The following is a 7,119-nucleotide window of genomic DNA, read 5'->3' as shown; positions in this document are numbered from 1 at the left end:
GAGCGTGCGCACTTAACTGCTAAGCCATGGGGCCGGCCCTGAAGGTTTATTTCTGATCTCTCAGTTCTATTCTATGGACTTATGTCTCCCAAAGGTCGAATCATACTATCTTGATTACTCTGGCTTGGCGCTAAGCTTTGAAATGGGGAAGTGTGAGTACTCCAGTTTTGTTCTTTCATTTAAAGACTGTTTAGGCTGTTCTTGGTCCTGTGAATTTCCACACAAATTTTAGGATCAGCTTGTCAATTTTTGCATAGAAGACAGCTGGGTTTTGATAAGGATTGAATTTCATTTGGAGGTCAGTTTAGGGGTATTGCCATCTTAACAATATCAAGTCTTCTAATCCATGAACATGGGATCTTTCCATTATTTAGGCCTTCCTTAATTTCTTTCAATAATATTTTGTAATTTTAATGAGTATAACTTTTATGCTTCTTCGGTTAAACTTATTCCTAAGTATTTTATTATTTTTGATATTATTGTCAATGGAATAGTTTTCTTCATTTTGTTTTTGTATTATTCATTGCCAGTGTATATAAATACAATTGATTTTTTAAATTATTTTGTACCCTGCAACTTTGTGTATGAGTCACACTTTCTCATATCATTGTATGTCTCGATTTTCTTCATTGAAGCCTAGACACTTTATATAATATATTGTCCCAAATCTGGACAACTATTACTACATACCCAGGGTTTGTTATTTGTTTGTTTGTTTGTTTAGTGACTTGGCTGGACTATTTCAGTGATGTCCATTTTCTCTGCAGGATGCCTCCTTGGGCATACCCCCAGTCACCTTGGAAAGACAGTCATTCTGGCAGAGCTGTCTGACTGTCTTTTCCCCTGATCTCATAATATTACTTGTAATGTTACTTTCATCACACAGAGCTGGGGGTAGGTGGTGGGCTAGGTGGGGATCCTAGGGTAGTTCAGATCCCACAGACTCTTGTTGTTCTGACCAAAATTTAGTATATTTTCTTGAATAAATGAGTCTTTATAATATATTCCATGTGACAAAAATAGAAAGTTCTTTCTTGCTTCTCTGGGACCGTAAGAGAAGACTTTCTAGGCTCCTTAACTTTTTAGCCATTACACTGACTTGATTTTAAGTTGTAGTCTCAATTACTAACTCCAACATCACCGAGGCCATGAATAGTGACTTCCCCATGAATGGTCACTAAAAGGTCATCCCCATGTCCCGCAACCACTATTCCATATCTCTCTGGACTGCTCATGCACCAGAATAAAGCTTAGGCACTGGCTTTGAGGCTCTTTTTTGTTTCTGGCACGCATGAATTTTACTTTGTCTCATTCAAGCCCAGCTATTGACTGAAATATTATCCTTCTAGAATATCTCTTTGGTTTTTTCTTTAAAAAAAAAAAAAAAGGTAGTAGGCCTTATGAAAACAATCAGAGGGCCAAGAAGGTGCCAGGTTCTCCACTTAATACTTGGTGCCAGGGCAACTGACACATTCCATCTTGTCCTCCCAGAGATTCCAGTCCCCCATGGAAGGTGGACAGTTTAATAGCAAGTAGAGAGTGGATGAACTGGAAGGACATCATCAGGACTCCTGGGAGTCAGAGAATACCTCCAGAAAGAAATAACATTTCAGCTAAGTAAGGAAAGACAAATCATTTATGACAGAGACCAGCCCTTCATATACTCTGGGACCCTCCTCCCACCCACACCCCAGTAGCTTCACCACTATACCTTCACCATGCAATCAAGCCCACAGAAAAGAAAATTCTGATGTGTGTTGATGTTCCTTCAGGGTCTGGAGGAGGAGAGACCCAGGACATGAAGACCCTGTGTGATCAACCTGGGCACCCTGAGACCCTCCCATTGGAAAAATGGTTCCCTTCATAAAAGGAAAACGAGATCATACCTGCAGGGAAAGTGGTTTATTGATTGAACCCACGCACAGTGGAAACATGGTGGAGTTGTAGGAAAAAGATTTCACCTCTGTCTCTCAGAGCATCACCTTCACGCTTGAGATTTGTTGATTTTCTCCACTTAGGTTTCAAAGCCTTGATTACATCCATGGTTGTGGGTAGATACACTGTACAGTAATTTAACATGGTGTTGGTGTCGATGTTAATGAGTTCTATTTATTTTTCCAGAGAGATACGTAAGTGCAGAGGTCTGTTTCCCTTCCCCTCATTCTCCTCTCTCTCTACGCTCTTCCCCATTTCCAGCCTGCTTTCTCACACTTGCTCAAAAGACTGTATGGTACTCTCTCTTCCCCATCTCACCTTCTCTGCTCCTAGCTTTTCTTGCCACCTATCATCTGCAGATCCTCCTACTTCCAGTTCTAACCTTGCAAACTCTCTTTCTTCTTCCTTTCCTAACTCTCATCTCTCTATCTTTTGCATTTTGCCTTTTCTCTCTTACTCTCTTTCCAACTTTTCTCCTCTTTCTCCTCTCTCTCCTCTTCAAACCTCTACTCCTCACTCTCCCTCCTGCATCCTTTCTACCTCATCCCATCCCTCCACCTGTCTCCTCTTGCCTTCTCACTCCTCTCTGTCACCTTGCTCCATCTCTTTATCCACATATATCTCTTCCCTGATCACTCCCACCTTTTCTCATCCTCCCCTAGACACTTACCCTTTCATCACTAGCAATACTTCCAAGCTCCATCTTGGTCATAGTTAGGAGTGAGTGAGCACCAATTACTCCCAACTACACTCCCAGCAGTCGTGCATTCATCATATGTTTTGCCATGATAGATAAAGGGAAAGACACATGGAGCATAGTCTGAAAAGTACAAGAAATGGGTGAGAAACTGCTTCGTAGAAAAATTTTCTTCATGTTATCAAGAGGAGGGGACATGAATGGAACATGTTGGGCAAGATGAAGTGATGCCTGAGGCTTCCATCTAGGGAGCAATTATAGAAGTTTCCCCTTCAACTTGGGAAGCCACACGCTCCTCATGTGAGGAAAAGCTGCATACTCACCCTTGTTAACACAATACCTCCATCTCCCCGAGTACTTTTCAGTTAGAGAACACCAATACCATAGGGAATGCGCCTTAGTGCAATCAAAATACTTGTTGCCTCCATAGGTGAATGGGAAAACACATTTATTATCTGCAAAAACCAAAGATGTTCTCTTCGTCAGCTCTTCAGTGTATCATTATATCTGCAGTCACTCTGGAAAAGTTTCTGTTCTAACTAGCTCATCATCACCAAGGGCCTGCCATGTACAGAGCCCTTTACTAAGCATCAGGGATGTCAAGGTCCACATGCTGTGGTCTCTACCCTCAGGGACTAGGAAAGGCTCTTTAACTTCCAGTGACGTATTATTTTCCCAGAGGCATTTCCCATGGATATCGGCGCTCCAGGCAACAGGTGAGCTTGCCAGACAGCAAAGCAGCTTGATTTTGGATCCTAATTTTTATCACCTGTTATTCTGTTGTGTCTCGAGCAATAGTTTCTGCTCTCCCAGATTCAATAGCAAAAGTTTAAAGAGATTTTTATATCTGTGAACACAGACAATTTCTTTTTCTTGTCACTAATATTCTGCCTCACATCATATGGAAGCCTGATTTTTATCTGTGCCACATTCATGGCATATCTAAAGTAGTTTCAGTGTGCACTGACTTAGCCATTTTAATGGATTGAAGATGAAAATTGCATGAAGCCAGAGGGCTTTGTGGTTATGTGGACCTGGCCAAGGCATCTGTGGCCTGCCTGAATTCTCTCTGCCTCATCACTGGATTTACTGGTCACAAATATCAACCCTCCACAACTCACGTGCATATTTCTGTTTGAATACAATCTCCCCACCCAATCCCTCCTGATGCCTCTTAGACAGGCTCCATGATTAGAACATCATCCCTTGGAATGAGGCCCTATCTACAGCTCGGCATATGGCACCAGCCCTGAAGCCCTGACCTGGGTTCAGATTCCTGTCCCACTATCTACAGGCTGCTTGTCCTTGTTGAGTAAACACCTCTATGAAGGGCCCCTTGTTCTTCACATACAGCCTGGGGATGTGTGCACCTGCCTCCTCCATTACTGAGAGGGTGAAATTAGTTCTTGCATGTAAAATATCTCAGAAGAATCAAATCACAGTTACCACCCACATGTTAGTTTGTTTTATTTTATTCTTGTTTTGTTTCATTATTTTCCAAATCAATTACCTGGTTTCATTTCAGCAGTAGGGCAGGGCTCAATCAGCTGGTGAGCTGCAAGAAATTCAGGAGTAGAGGAGATGGATGGAGAAGGAGAGAGAACAACATTAAGGCAATATGAATACATTCTATAGTAGGACCCACTCTGCAGCTCTAACTTTCTTTTCTTTCACACTAAAATTTTATAATTTTTTTTATTGTGGTAAGGTCACTTAACACGCGATCTTCCCACTAAACACATTTTTAAGTGTAAGTTCTAGTAATTTACTATACAAGGTAGTGATGATAATTAGCAATACTGAATATTTTTTCACATTTTGATGTCCATGTTTGTTCTAAACAGATACAGTCTGGATGTGTACTAGAGCGCTAAACATAACAGATGAGTAAGAATCTTACACTTTCTCACTGCTGTCATACTGACACACATGAATTATACCACCTTAATCATAAGATGTTACCTGAGACTACACCTTTCCTCTTATTCCAAACATTAAATCCTATTTACATCAAAAAATCTTCCTTTCAACAATATAGCTAACCCTCTGTATAGGCTGCCCATGTCTGGGACATTGGAACAGATATTTAGCAATGAGACAGCTGCTATGAGGCTTTTAGCTAATAACACCATGGGCTTTTGAGTGATATTGACTAGGTTTACATTTCAAAGGCTGCTTTGAAAATTAAATAAAATGTAAAGCCCTTAATAGTGTCTGGTCCTTGAGATATAATCAAGAATTGGCAGATATATTTCTCACCACTATTATTATTATTATTATTCTATTACACATCAACCGAATCTGGTGCAACCTCTTCCACACCAATTCCAGCCCATCTTCCCTCCCTCACCTCCATCCACATGGTCCAGTTGTAGAAAGACACAGGCACCAACCCAAATCAGAAAGATTCTCAAGCGCTGTGCCATGACAGCTTGCCTTCCTAGGACTGACAAACGTCACCTGTCGCTGCCTTTTTATCTACCCCCTTACACCTTACACCACCACGCCCAACCTGATAAGAATCAACCTCACCAGGAGAGTGCTTGTGCATTCCTAAGCCTCAGATCCTGAAGTTCAAGTTCATCTCTCAGGTAGCATGCAATAGGACATTGGCTAGCCGTATAAAGTCCCTGAGCCTCAATAATGTAAAATGCAGCAAAAATGTTTGTAAAATCCTTTTTGGTTCCAGTGTTCTATGGCCAGGCAAAGTGATGAAGGGGTGATAAAGAAGACCATTTTTTTCTCATGGATGTTCAACAACAACCATCTCATTTCTGGACCACAGACTCAACATCAGCACAAGGCCCAACCAGCATCCTGTTGGAGCCTCAAAGCAACCTGAAAAGGCAGCCATGCAAGTCTCCATTTGAAGGAGGAGGAAACTGAGGCTCAGAGAACACCTCAAGCACACAGAGTGAGTTGGAGCAAAGTCGCTGTTGAACCACCTAGTCTAGAGGACATTTTCTGAGTGGAAGTTTCCCTGCCATGTGCCACACTCGACCATATTGATCACCCCCAAATGGCTTCCCCATCCTGGCTCAAAGCTCAAGAAACACTGGAAACACAGACCATTTTCAGACGAGAGCAGAATGGCCTGGAGCTCTTTTTTACTCAACATGATATGCTCCCCTTGCTCTGAGCCTCAACTTTCTCACTTGCAAAATGCACATAACAATCCCTTCCCTGCAGTGCAATGTGAGTTCTGTATATTGAGAGCTTTAATCTGGTGTGGGGACTACGTATATAGTAGGTGCTCCGTGAACACCAGCACACCATGGGTGGGACCCCATGGGTCCTTCTGTCTGTCCTCCATCTTGCCCTCCAATTTAACCACACACTGTATACTGAAAAGTAGACTATCTTAACTCTCTCATTGAAAAGTGTCACCTTTTTGAAGGTAACTCCCCAGGCCTAAGTGTCAACATACCCCTCCTAGATTACCTCAATTGCCAACTCATCTTCCTCACTGCACCAGTCATCACAAAAACACATACCCACGGACATTGTCAAAAACAATAGCAACCTCCATGGGCAAACTTTAAGAGAGATCCACATCACACAAGGTTGTGGAGCTAGTTGGGCAAAAAACAAAGCAGCAGACTAGGCATGTTTTAACAGGGAGATCTAGGGAACAAGATGGTCCCAATAGGTCTTGATAAGCTGCCACACATCCTTGGGGATCTAGAAGTCTGTGCTCATGTGCAGGGCTATGTGAGACCAAGCAGTGCCCTAGCTGTCTACTTCTTCCTGGCTGAATGTAAGGCTTTGTGTCCACAAAAGTAAAACTTGGAGTATAATTGCCCACTGCCTAAACTTAAATGTGTGTCCCAGTTCATAAAAAGATCCACCGGTACATGATGGAAGCTGAACTGACTCAAGATATTTCAACACTACCTCTGACCAATCACTGGCTCCCCACTAAGCTATGCTGAAACAGAGGTGTCTCCTGAGAAGCCATGTTTGAAGAGAAAAACATGAACTTATAAAAGAACAACTGAGCTGAGATATCAGCAGTCATGACTGTTACCCAGTCATGGGTAAGCAGTCTTCACAGAATTAGTCCAGGCAAGGGACTAACCCAGCAAATAAAGAGCAACATAGATAACCTTTGGTTAGGGAGTGAATCGCAACCCAGAGTGGTGACAATCTGTTATCTGAAATGCCCTATTTTTGATGAAAAGTTATGAGACATGCAGAGAAACAGAAAAAAGGGGTTCTCTACACAGGAAAAAGAGCAGTCAGTAGGAGCTACCTCTTAGCGGTGCAGATGGACTTAACAGACAAAGACTCCAGAGCAGATATTATGTATATGTTCACAGAATGAAAAGAAGCCATGTTATAGAATTAAAGAAAGTAGGATGACATTGACCTATAAAATAGAGAATACCAATAGAGAATTAGAAATTAGTTTTTTAAAAAGGACCCAATGGAAATTCTGGAGTGTAAAAGTACAATAACCAAAATCAAAAACTCACTAGAGGGGCACC

This window comes from Ceratotherium simum, chromosome 33 (genome assembly GCF_057802395.1).
Source record: "Ceratotherium simum simum isolate JZ-2026a chromosome 33, ASM5780239v1, whole genome shotgun sequence".
NCBI lineage: Eukaryota > Metazoa > Chordata > Mammalia > Perissodactyla > Rhinocerotidae > Ceratotherium > Ceratotherium simum.
Note: the sequence above shows the minus strand (reverse complement) of the source record.